Source organism: Sphaeramia orbicularis, chromosome 14 (genome assembly GCF_902148855.1).
Source record: "Sphaeramia orbicularis chromosome 14, fSphaOr1.1, whole genome shotgun sequence".
In the NCBI taxonomy this organism is placed as follows: Eukaryota; Metazoa; Chordata; class Actinopteri; order Kurtiformes; family Apogonidae; genus Sphaeramia; species Sphaeramia orbicularis.
The window spans coordinates 33,820,989-33,835,255 of NC_043970.1; the positions used below are offsets into that span (position 1 = coordinate 33,820,989).

The following is a 14,267-nucleotide window of genomic DNA, read 5'->3' on the forward strand; positions in this document are numbered from 1 at the left end:
TATTCAACTTGTACCATTTTTGAAACCTTAAGGACTTCTACAGTCACAGCAACTGGATTGAAATGGGAAACAAACGCCCAAACACCAATCTGCTCAGAGGAGGCACCAGTATCAGTAACATAGCAGGTGAAGACTTCATATGATGTCAGTGTCATTCTGCATGAGATTAAACTGATTTCACAGAACAAAATACTTCATTTTAGATAGAGCAAGAGCGACCTGCCGGAGCTGTGATGGTGACGACTGCACAAATAACATTTTGGAAGATGTCCTACGTGACAAAATCCTGACCTCAGGGTATTTTAAACTTTGGACGTTTTTTCCCAGATCGAAACCAGCAGGTAAATGTCTTTAGACTTTTCCTTTTTTCTTTATTTTAAAATTTTAGATTTTAGAAATTATTAGATAGTGGATTGCGGGAAAAAAAATTAGCAAACAAGACCAGACAGATAAAGGGAGCAGTTTTATATTGTACACTGTTATTGTTGTAGTTCTGCTTCTGTCAGCTTTTTCATTTTCTTAATCTTATTACAACCCCAAAATATTAGGACACTGTGTAAAATGTCAGTAAAAATAGAATGCAGTACAAATAGCCATATTAAACATAAGTCATATTTTACTCATAATAGAACATAGAAAACATATCAAATGGTTTTTGGGTGGGAAAAGTACCATTTTAAAGAGTAAAATGAGGTAACTTTGAATTTACTGAAAGCAACACATTTCCGAAAAATATGGGACAGAGCTTTTACCACATGTGTAACAATAGTCTACAAACATCCGGGAGCTGAGGACACCACATGAATATTATCACATTCTTAAATCACACATTTCTTTTATTATTCATTTCATGATGCTCCAGATGATTTCAATCGGTGAAAGGTCTGGACTGCAGACTACTTTAGCACCTGGACTCTTCTACTACAAAACCATGTGGTTGTAATACATGTGGTTTAGCATCGTAATACACAAGGCCTTCCCCAAAAAACACATTGTCTGGATGGGAGCATGTGTGACTCTAAAACCACACATATAGTTTCCAGCAGTTTTTCCAGATGTACAAGCTGCCAGTCCATAGTACTAATGCACCCCCCATTCCATGAAAGATGCAGGCTTTTGACCTGGATCCTTAATACAGTGTCACCCTGTCTGCCTGAGGAGTTCTAGAATCTGATATTCATGCTCACTGTTGTCCCCTTACTCACAGGGAGTTCTCCAGATTCTCTGAATCTGTTGATTATATGTACTGTACTGTATGTACTTGATGATATGTTCAAAGACCTTAAAGTTTCATAGTATTTTTCCTAAATTGCTCCATAATTACTCACCACTTACAAATTAACCTAATTATTGCAAAATGTTCATTAGGTGTTCTTTTTTTTTTTTTTTTTTACTGTAACATTGTTTTCAAACTTTTGTTGCCCCTGTCCCAACTTATCCAATTTATTTCTTAAAATGGTACATTTTCTTAGTTGAAACTTTTGATGTGTTTTCAATGATCTATTGAGAAGAAAATATGGGTTTGTGAGATTTGCAAATCATTGTATTTATTTAGTTACATTTCACACAGTGTCCCAGCTTTGTGGAATTGTGTGTTGTGTATCAATAATTAGAAGTAGTAGTAGTAAATAATTACTTTCCATGTCTGTCTACATATTACACATTTGTCTGAACATATTTGTATGTACAAATATATAATTAATTTTCCTACCTTATCTTTGTGTATTAATCAAAACATTAACACAGAGAAAAGAAGACAATCTTCTATTTTCAAGTGTCTAATGTTGAACAGGAAAATGCAGTCATGGAGGTTTTTTTGATGTGGAACAAGCAGAACTGAGCCCAACAGGTGGATATCAACAAGGACAAGGTGGACTCCAGCCATGGAACACCTCCACTTTAAAGCAGCAGACGTGGCTATAGCTGCCACCAGTGAGCTGTTGGAGGATGTCCGAAGAGCTGCTGGATGACAGAGTGTTCCTAGAGTATGAAACATACCCTGCCTGTTCCACGTGAAGCACAGTTTTTCTCTCCTGTTGTCACTGTCTTTCTCTTCTTGTCCATCAGGATGATGGGGATTTTCCACAGGTAAACCTCTCTGTTTCTGCATCGACACAACAGGAAGTATGTGGAATGACATCGATGCAGTGAAGAATGTCACTTCCTCTATAATTAACAGTAAAGCAGGAACAGCTGAAGAGCCCTCAATTTACATCCTTGTGCCTTTTAATGACCCAGGTAAAACATCCCATAATCCACTCTTCCTCTCATTCTACTAAACAAAATAGCAGATTACTATTTATTACTCTTGTTATGTGTACTTAGTGGACTAATGTAATTAATGTAAATATTCCAAATATAGTTTCAGCTATGACTTAAACCATCTTAATAACATGAAACAGAAGATAAAGAATTAAAAAAGTGTCCTTTCTCCTTTCTCCATATACATGTCAGCCTTTGGTCCACTGATCAGAACTACAAATCCAACTGAATTCAAGACAAAATTAATGCGCTAACAGCAATTGGAGGAGGAGATGCTCCAGAAATGGCTCTGTCAGGACTTCAGGTGATGTCTGTGAGGCTTCTTCAAAATCCATCCAGTAAAACACAATTACATCATAATGTTTAAAACTATCTCCACTGGTCTTCATGCAGCTGGCTCTGACTGGTGCCCCTCCCAATTCTGAGATCTTCCTCTTCACTGATGCTCCTGCTAAAGACAGACACCTGTTAAACACTGTGAATGCACTATAGAGCGAACGAAGACAGTGGTGAGCAATGTAGCTACAGCTGATGAAGCTTAAAGAATCAGTGAATAGAAAGGAAGTGTAGTGTGATGGCACTGTGTGAAGTGTCACATTACATGTATGAGTGCAGACCAGAGTTTACACTAAGAAGCAGTTTATGTGAAACAGGACCACAAATATTCCTACCAACTATAGATAAAAGATCACCAGGACAGTTTTGCATGTTTTAGCTATAGGTGAGCTGACTAGAAGAGGGTCACTGGCCTCTGAATCTGTAAGGTTCTATTACATTACTGCATGGTTTTTGTACTACATGGGTTTGTGCTGAAGTACTGGTTGCATTTTTATGTTAGACAGTGATCATCTTTGACATTAGCCAACTCCATTGCATTAGTAATTATGACCCACAGATCAAAAAAATAGGACAATGTTCATGTTTGAGTAAATCTTCTCAAATGTGGAATTAAATAAGTAACACATGATAAGATGAACTATAAACATGGAAGACAAGAACATAGACTAACTTCACATGGCAACATGTGTGTCTTTATTAGGGCTACAGCCAACTTAGGCCTAATCAGACTCATCCATTCAGTATGACTGATTCCCATTTATTCATGCATTTTTTAATAAGTGGAAATCTGAATTTCCTTTTGTGTGAATTTCAGCGATGATTTCACTTTTAATGACATGTTTTTTTTGTTTTTTGTTTTGTTTATAAAGTTAGCTACATGAGTGATGCACTCCTGTCACTAACAGCTCTGCTTTCAAACCAAAGCCTCATCCTCAACCAATTCACAGGGTTTACAATAAAGTGAATTAAGACCTGTATCACTATGGTATCAATAGGTGGAGAAGGGATTCTGATCTATAGTAGGTCCATGGAGCTCATCTTATAACAGCTGCCTTTTGGCTGACCACTCAGTTTATTTTGCCTTGTCAGTGTGAGCAAAAAAAAGTCAGCCACACTTGAGTGTTTTCTGTCAAATGGATGTGTTTTATGGCTGCAGGGACACAGTACTGCAGCACAGTGATTCCAAAGTACTGAACATAAGAGGAACAGATACATGTTTGAGACCAAATCCAATGTGGACTATTAAATAATTAAACAGAAGACAGATGTTAAGATTCTAAGTGTTCTGTTCAGGTCAAACCCTCCCACATTATGTTTCCTAAACAAACCATGGTCACAGTTATGAAAGCTCCTGCTTAAAGAAAGAAGGAAAGTCTGTTTGAGGTTGAATGTTTTCTTATCTAGACTTCCTTTCCAAAATCTACTCAATAGTACACAACACCCTCCATCCTCTCCCTTATACATAAAAATGACAATTTTGTGTAGCAAAATAACCAAATGTGCATCTCAAGTTTTGGACATTGAAAATGTGTGTAAAAAGAAAAAGAGGAAAACCAGTAAAGCACTCAGAGAGTGCAGACCTCCGCCAAGGCAGATCAGCAGCAGCACCCCCCCCCCCCCCCCCCCCCCCCCCGTTCACCACCAAAATATAATCATTAGTTCCTTGTGCCAGTATCAACATTTCCTGAAAATTGAATGAAAATCCGTCCATAACTTTCTGATTTCTCTTGCTAACAAACAAACAAACAAACCCCAATGAAACCATAACCTCCTTGGTGGAAGTAATGATTCTTAAGTCATAAATTCATCCTATTTAAAGCAACTTAATGTCCGAAGAAAGGACAAACAAAACATTGGCTCTATGTTTTTATCAGGATCTTGAGGTGAGAAGTATTCAGATGGTTTCTGAAATATGAATGTCACCACTTGACACTAAATATTACACATTGAGCCTTGATGGTGTATGGCTTATGGATCAAATCCTTGCTCATCTGTTTTCTGTCCAGGTAAATATCATGTTGACTGTTCCTATTGGCTTACGTGGACGGAGATCGACAAACCAGTATCCAACAAACCGACAAACCAGCCAGTATCGGTGGAGTCGCATGCTGTTATCGGACGACCAGCTGTTCAGAGACCTGGCTGAGGCTTCAGAAGGCCTGGCTATAGAAGTTAGCAAGAGTCAGCTCCTGGAGGCCACTAGTATTGTAGTAGAGTCTTCCAGCTCCACTTTGGTATTACTGAAATACTGTCACCGTCTATGTTTCTTTTTCTTTTCTAATTCATAAATGTTCATGTGTCACTACTCTTATTTCATCTTCTAGGTGACACTTCTGAAGGTGGCCAGGAGTTCAGGAGGAGAGTCGGGCAATTTTACATTCACAGTGGACGACTCTGTTAAAAACCCCACAATTTACATCACTGGGGAATTGACAAGTTAACTCTCACTAGCCCCTCAGGTTATACCCTCATTAAAATGTGATATAAGTAATAGTTCAGAAGTTAATGACAAGTATTTTAAACTCAGATTCTGCTGTTACTCTGACAAACATCTCTGTGGCTTAGATGTCAAATGATGCTCTGGACATTTAATTTGCTTGCACTGACCATAATATTTGATTATTTATGATTATTACAATAAGGTTAAATAATGGGACTCATCTCTTGACATGGCTTTCTTTAAAGGTGTGTCTCAGGAAGGTACAACAGGCCCATTAGTCACTTCATCCCAGTTTGTGGGAAACTTTCACACCCTCAGGCTGATAATGCAAGTGGGACTTTGGAAAATGACATTGGTGTCAGCAAATGCATACACTCTAAAGGTCGTAGGTGAGAGAGTCATGACTGAAAACAAAAAAATTATACATTTTGTTGTCTAACCCTAACCCTCATTCGTTGATTTTCCATCTCTAAAACTTTCTTTTTTAGGTCAGAGTCCCATCGACTTTTTCTTTACATTTGTGGAGCCATCACGAGGTCTGTTTGGGGGTTATGACACTCTAGACAACCGTCCCAGAGCAGGTGAATAAACACATATTTTATGATACAATAGTTCCATGGCATCTGACATCTGCTATGAATGTTTTTTTTTTTTTTCTTTTTCCTGAAGGTGTCAACGGTACTCTGATGGTAACAGTAACCGGGAGTAACTCTGCCATTGTGACAGACGTCATTCTGGTCGAATCATCAGGGCCAGGGGAGGTTAACGGCAGTGTGGAAAATCAGGACGGTAAAAAGTTCTTAGTCCATTTTGACAGGATCCCATCACAGGCGTTTGTTGTGCTTGTGAAAGGACAGATCGGGAATAGTTCTTCCAGACTGTCTTCAGTGGGATTCCAAAGACAATCAACCACCAGCCTCAAAGCATCTTCTCTGTCAATTACTGCTGTAAGCACTCACACCAAACCACCCCATTCTACTCATGCTGGGCTTACATTGAGGGGTGCACAAACCATAACACTAAGAAATAATTTATGCTGTAAGATATCAGTGACAGGACCTTCTGTGTGGAGTTTGCATGTTCTCCCCATGTTTGTGTGGGTTCTATCTGGCTTCCTCCCACCATCCAAAGACATGCACTAATAGTTTAATCCTAACCCTAATTCTAACCCTACCCCTAACACCACCTTTAACCCTAGCACTAACCTTTAACCCCAACCCTAACCCTAACCTTTAACCATAACCCTAACCCTAACCCTAGACCTAGACCTAGCCCTAACACTACCTTTAACCCTAACCCTAGATCTAACCCTACCCCTACCCCTAACCCTACCCAAACCCTAACTCTCACCCTAAACCTAACCCTAACCCTAGGCCTAACTCTAGCACTAACCCTGCCTTTAACCCTACCCCTACCCCTAACCCTACCTTTAACCCTAACCCTAGCCCTAACCCTTGATCTAACCCTACCCTTACCCCTAGCCTTAGCCCTAACCCTAGCACTAACCTTTACCCTAGCCATAGCCCTATCCCTAATCCTAACCCTAACTCTAGCTCTAACCCCTGATCGAATAAGTCCCATTCAGTATTGTCCAGTCTAGTCCTGTAGCTGAGATAGACCACCCTTAGACCAAGTTGAGATGATTTTCATGTTTGGCTGTGACGTTGCTCTGTGGAGAGTGTATGAGAGAACAGTAGCAAAACCAAGTCATCTGATTGGCCCAGATGGTTCTTTTGAAATTAACTGGACTCAAATAGCACTTGCCTGTTTTAATTAGTTTTGTCTTCCTCCATGGAATCCTCATTGTCATGCAGCCTCCTCCACTGTGTCATTTATGCATAAAAATAAAATAATCTAGTGTTACTCTAATGACTAATTCAAACCAAACTACCATCCTATGATACAGACATCTGTTACTGTAACAGTATACATGCATATTTACTCTAGTCACACTGAGTACCACTCTCGGAGGTCATGTTATTGGATTGTTAAAATAATTTTTGAGGGCTGAGAAGATGAAAATATCCTATAATGTCCATCCTGTGCTTATTGAAAACTGAATATTTTCTGTTTTTGATCTCTGTTTAGGATGATTCAGATGGTATCATGGAACCAGGAACTACGTTTTCAGTGCCTTTCTCTGTCAGAGCCAGCGGGGCAGGAGGAACCGTCAACATCCAGGCTGTTAATGACCAGGGTTTCACTTCAACTTTCCCATCCACTTTAGTTTTGGAAAGTGGAGGCAGTGCTAATGGCACAGTAAACATCACAGCTCCTGTTAACACCACATCTGGTACAGAAGTCACCCTGACCATAGAGGCCCAGACTTCTGATGGTTCAGATGCCAACTATGTTGTGTTGAGTCTCAGTGTCCTTAAAACGGTAAATACCACATACAAAAAATACAAATCTTTATTGGTATAAATGCTGGTGAAACACAAAATCCTGGGCCCTGCAGAACATGGATACAAATGTGCTAGAACTCCTTGACACATGAAATGGAGGACTTGAATGCATGACTCACATAAATTGAAGATTTTAACAAAAGTATTTTAATAATGAAAAAGTGATTAACAAAAAGCGCTCTCAAGGAGGATATATCAAACTACAAACAAATCTCTAGGCTGAACAAAAAACTCTTACAGAAAAACTTGAAGCATAAACCTGATGAACATGGAAAAACCTGGTTGGCCGCTTGACATGAAGACACTGACAAATTCAGACAAACTGGCACAAGACAAAGAGAGACAGGACTATTTATACATGAGGTAGGGGAACACAGGTGACAACAATCAGGGGTGGGGCTAACAATCACACTGGTGGGAAAACACACAAAGGGAGGAAGTCAGGGTCTGAAACGAGGGAAGAGATGTGTACAAAATAAAACAGGAAGTACAAGACAGGACAAAATGTGAAACTCTAACTTAACATAAAATGACTAATCAAACAAAGACAAAACACTGAAAACCAAAGACGAGACATGAAACACTAAACATTAACATGATTAACAAATTTGACGAGACATGACAGTATGTTGTGAGGAACAACACTTAGAACATACAAGTAATAGGTAGTTCATCTTATTGAGCTTTGTATTGTAGAATTTACAGATGTGCATTTTCTTTAAGATAAGCTAAGACTTTATTGATCCCACCATGGGAAAATTTCACAACATTAGGACATTATTCTTACAAATGTACTTAGATTTATTTTATTTTATATTATTTGTTTAGTTTAACAAATATTACTATAGAAGATTTTTCTGATATATAATGTCTTCTCCAGACGGCCACAGATTCTCAAAAAAGCTGTCACATTTTAGGTTATATCTGACACAGGAGGTTATATGTCAAATACCTACTATTACTCCACTCAGTAATGTTGTTAACAAATATATTTGACAGGGCACAGAAAATTCAATTTTATAGCTGTTGTCTTGACCGGTTGTGAAATAAAAATCTTTCTTGTCTGAGACCTAGACAGGAATAATACACTGGAAAAAATTTTAAATCTTCTCAAGTGTATTTTTCTTATTTCTACTCAAAATATCTCATCAGAGTAACTTTTCAGTGAGATATAAGAACTTATTTTTAAACAACAGATCTTGAAAATCTTATTTCAGGAAATCTTACCAAGGTAATTTTCACTTGTTTCATTGGCAGATTTTTTGGCTTGAATTAAGCCAAAAAAAAAAAAAAAAATCTTGAATTAAGCCCAAAAAAAATCTGCCAATGGAACAAGTGAAAATTACCTTGGTAAAATTTCCTGAAATAAGATTTTCAAGATCTATTGTCTAAAGATAAGTTCTTATATCTCACTGAAAGGTTACTCTTTAGGCGATTATGTCTTATTTTAAGTGTGATGAGATATTTTGTGTAGAAATGAGAAAAATACAGTTGGTAAGATTTACATGTTTCCAGTGGATGAGACCAGGACTTCAAAAAGTGGTCTGAAGAGGGTCCTCAGGGGCTTCCACATTGGATAACAAGTTGTTTCACACAACTGATTTATTCATCCAGTTTTAACTATGACACTGTCTACTTAGAAATGAAACAACAAGATAAAACAAATACTTAAGATGCAGGTATCCATCACATTCTCTGTCAGTGGGAGTGAACTCTCCCCTCTCTCATAGGTGACTGATTTCACTCCTCCGGTTTGCAAGCTGCTCACTCTACAGTCCAACTGCTCTGACGGCTACAACTCATCCATGTGGGCGCTCACCCTCCAGGTCACAGATGGGATTAACGGTACAGGTGTGGACCGCATCAGCCTCAGACAGGGCAACGGCACCCTGAATACCACCCTGTCCCCTGGAGACAACAACACCATCGCTGTGTCTTATACTGCGTCCTGCTCTTCGCCTACGGTGGAGCTGGTGGTTGTGGATCAGGTGGGGAATGTAGACACCTGTATTTACAGTGTCATAGTCACAACCACAACCCCCATGACCACCAAACCACTGACTACAACGTCACAATCACAGACTACGACGTCACAATCACAGACTACGACGTCACAATCACAGACTACAACATCACAATCACTGACTACAACATTACAATCACAGACTACAGCATCACAATCACTGACTACAACATCACAATCACAGACTACGACGTCACAATCACAGACTACAACATCACAGTCACAGACTACAACGTCACAATCACTGACTACAACATCACAATCACAGACTACAACGTCACAATCACAGACTACAACATCACAATCACTGACTACAACGTCACAATCACTAACTACAACATCATAATCACTGACTACAACATCACAATCACTGACTACAACGTCACAGTCAACCACATCTTTTTCTTCAAGGGTTGTTCAGTCATCCCTTCTTTGTTTCACCATTATGATTCTTGGTCTTGGGTTTAATTTGCCAGGTTAAGTCAGACTCCACAGAGTGTAATGTTAATGTAGGGAGGTGTTCACAGATCCAAATAGCATACATTTATATTAGTGTGAGTAAAAGGGACTAAGGTTAGACTAAGTTAACAGTAATCATTATTTAACCAAAAAACATATTTCTCATTTTTCTTTGAACTCTCATTCATTGTATGTGGGGCTATACTGCAGCCGCTATAGTATATCTTATAGTCCAGTATATCTATACATAAATCAGTATTCAGGCATATTTGGCATTTGATCAAAATACACAGGGTTTCTTGTTATGCTAATCAAACTTTAACAAAATTTAACATTAGTTTTATTTTAACTTTGAATTTTTGCTTTTCAGCCATGGGCTCTACTCAACAACTGCATACATTATTACTGATATGTTTGATGTAGTTAAATGATAAATAACATAATTGTAATAAAACCTCACAATAAATCATAAAGAAAAAGTCCAATGCATATTTACCTCCGCCAAGGAGGTTATGTTTTTGCTGGTGTTGGTTTGTCTGTCTGTCTGTCTGTCTGTGTGCAAGAAAACTCAAGAAGTTATGGACGGATTTGGATGAAAATTTCAGGAAATGTTGATACTGGCACAAGGAACAAATTATTAAAATTTGGTGGTGATGGGGGGGCACTGATCTGCCTTGGTGGAGGTCTGCGATCACCGAATGCTTCTAGTTATAAATGCTTTCTTGTACTGTTAAAATGTATTGTACTACTGAGAGATGTTTTTCATATAAGGTCTATTCTGGGTTACATAAAGGTTTGAGTCATGTTATATAATATAAATAATTTTCTATATGTGTTTCTTGGAGCTTTTATAAAATTTTAACAAATTTTTTATTTATTTATTTTGTTACAGGACAGTGTGTATTGGCATTAGTTACAAAGAACAAGATGCATGCTCCAGATTTAGCAGAGAAGCCAATTTCCATGTGTTGTCCTGGACAAATGACTAACATAACAAACATCACTTAGATTACAAAGTCATAATGTACTGGAAGAAAACCATTAAACATGGCAGATATAAGAAAATCTGCTCAGATTGGATGGCTTCATCCAAATACATAGAATGGGGCTTACATTCTAAAAATACACTAACTTTCCCAGAACAAGAATAAGATATAAAAGACAGAACAAGAAGGAGAGAAGAACAGAAAGAGAAAAAAAAGAGCAAGAATAATAAATAGATAAATAAGCTAATCGTCCAGTTGCAAACCTGACATAGAAAAAAGAACAAGTAAAAACTATTGAGCTAAAAACTTCAGTAGATCTAACCAAGACAGTTTATACAATACATGTGTGCACACATTTGTACAGTACTGGATTTGTTTGACCAGACTGGAGTCTTTGCCATAGACACTAGAATGCATATTAGTGTTGGCAATGCATAAAGATATAATACATTTGCTAAAGATAAAGGTGATAAAAGACATAACTGTCAGTACATCACTGAATATAAAATAAAAGAATAAGCACTCAAAAGCTGATAAAGACTTAACCCGAGCAGTGGAATCACAACTACACTTCACTTCAGTTGTGTGAATCAAGGAAAAACATGTTTCCTAAATAAAGTCCAGTCACATTTAAAGTGTTGTGACTTACCTCAAAACATTATACTGTTTATAGTGCACATATACAAATATATATTATCAACAGTGAAAACTGCTGATCCAGAAAATATGACTTTTGGTTTTCCTAAGTGTCTGTATAAGAGTTAGGCAGTGTAATGTTTGCTCATAACATAGTCAAACCTGCTGATAAAGTGTATTTTCATTTTTTTCATTTTATTTATTCATTTAGACAGGGACAACGCACAAACATACATTAACCTTAAAAAGGAGAGATGTAGTGTGCCAGGTTCTGGTACTAGTGCTAATTTCCACTTGGCGTACCTGGGCAGGCTGATGTTATCATTAAAAAAACAGACGTTAATTTAAACTAAAACATTAAAAACAGTAAAAAAATAAATAAAAATAAAAATGCATATTTATAACCCCATCTATGTAAAATATTCATTCACATCCAACCATTCACTCTTCTGTCCCACTGTAGTCTGTCACACACACTCTAAACATGAAGTTAGCACAGTTCAGTTTGATTGTATTTGTCATCTTTTTAATGTGCTTTTTAAAGCTTAGATTTGGGTCAAGTGTAACACCTAAATATTTAAATTCAGCTACATTCTTAATTTTTTGTCCTTCTATCAGGATGTGAGAAAAATGCTTGGGTTTATTGTGGTTTGTAAAAAACTTCGACACAGTGTAGTTCATAGATGTTTAGTAAGTAAGTGAAGTAAGTAAGTAACAGGGTATTTATACAGTGCATTTAAACCTAAGTTACAAAGTGCTGTACATGAGGGAAAAACAAGAAACAAACAAGAAGAGATCACAAAACATGCAGAGTGAGCAAGCACTTAAAATTAAAGCATAAACACTTGGGGAAAAAAAAGGAAAAAAAAGTTTAAAATGACAATTTCTAATTAATGTGAAGCTGTAGCATTGGTAATGTACTTTGATTCCTAATGCCGGTGTTTTGAGTGTTGGGATTTTTTTTTTTTTTTTTCAACTAAATTCCTCTACATTTTAATTACGTTGTCAGTAAATGGTTCAACACTTTACCGAGGACAACTCAATGCACATGATCAAAAGGTTATATTTCCCCCTTGACCATATCCGCTTTATAGAATTTGGAAATGAAAAAGTGACTGAAAAATGTGTAGAGTAGATGAATATCTTTACAAAGAAAGTGATCTTGCTGCCAGTGCAGTTAATGATCATGTTAGTGATGATATTCTTCACCAACGACATAAAATGCATAGGACATTATAAAGTAAAGCCCTGCAGGATTTCCATTTTGTCATCTTTGGCGTCATCTATTGGCAATAAGGGGAAACTGCAGGTTTGTATTCTTTAATAAATACAGAAAATATATGCATACCACAGCCATGCAACCGGGGAGATGACATGGGATATTGAGTAGACAAGCTTTTCACAAATAAGAATCTTTATCAAATATTTTGTGGATTTTTAACATTCTCCAGGAATTTGTTTGTTTTTTGTTTTGCAGGTTATAAAGGAATATGAATATGCATAAATTTGGTCAGTTAAACATTCCCTCAGACCAGTTCATTTTACATAAGAGCACATACAGTCTTCTGAAGTCATTTTGTACTCATTAAAAATATCACAACATTAATACATAACCAAAGACTATGTGACAAAGACATGAAACTCTGGTGCTCTTTTGACAGCAGCTTTGCAGTCCAACATGTTAATTTCCAGTGAAACAATGATCACTGACGTCACCATTTCACCAGTTTTCCAGACAGATCATTTTGCACACCATTTCAAACATTTTCTTACACATACAGTCTATGATTTAACCTGCAATAAAGACACAATAATAATTAATATTCAGTTTACACTGCATTTCCCAGAAATCCAGTGTCCTTCCTCTCATGTGACATCAGCATATGATAACTACCACTACATTATCAGAGTTTGCACATGATGTCGCAATTGTCCAATGCCCAGGATCAATTGTTTGGAAAATTTTCAGTGCTGTTTAACTATTTACAATCCTGTGTGAGCACAGATAGCACAGAAGAGAGAAAAAACATCATAATGAAGAAAGTAAGATTAATAATTTTTTTTTGTGATTAATATATGGAACAGTCATCCTAAATTTACTGAGAGTAAATCACACAGTGAAATAAGAAATATCCTGGAGTTAAGTGATAGACACATGAAAACTGAGTTTCAATTTCAGTTTATTTGTAGAGCCCAATTTCACAACAAGGTTTCCTCACAGGGCTTTACAGAATTTGTTGAACATGAAAATAAGCAACAGTCAAATAAACAATCGATGAAGCAAATGGATTAGTGTCTTGGGCATCCCCCATCCTTAGACCCTCCTTCTCTACAAGGGAAAACTCAAAAAACCCAGAGGGAAAAGTTTTTGTTGGATTTAAAAATACTGACATTTAAGATACATGCAAATGAACTATACTTCATGTTGCAGCAGGACACCTGAAGGCCGCGTCCCCTTTATTCTTGCGTTTGTAAATGTATTTTCCAGTTTTCTATGAAATCCTACAGTCATGTGGTGTCAATGTGAAACTGATCCACTGCTTTTTGGGTGGGACCTTTTTCTACTCTTGTTACTCTGTTCCATTTATGGAGGAGTTAACCTGAAGTATGGACGCTTGTTCTTTCATGTCTTCAAAGTAAAAGTCTTGGAAGTGACCGTTAAGGAGGGATCCTAGAGACTGAGAGAGTTTGAGTCCTTGGAAGGACCCTGGGCCTTG

The 14,267-nt window shown here is 37.3% G+C and overlaps 2 pseudogenes; one reads left to right on the forward strand and one right to left on the reverse strand.

Annotated features, from left to right (window-relative positions):
- Positions 1-2,140, reverse strand: part of LOC115432595 (coronin-6-like) — a 16,336-nt pseudogene extending 14,196 nt beyond the window's left edge.
- A 2,476-nt stretch (positions 2,141-4,616) lies between these two features.
- On the forward strand, positions 4,617-10,248 carry LOC115432596 (uncharacterized; annotated as a pseudogene).
- Positions 10,249-14,267: the final 4,019 nt, after the last annotated feature.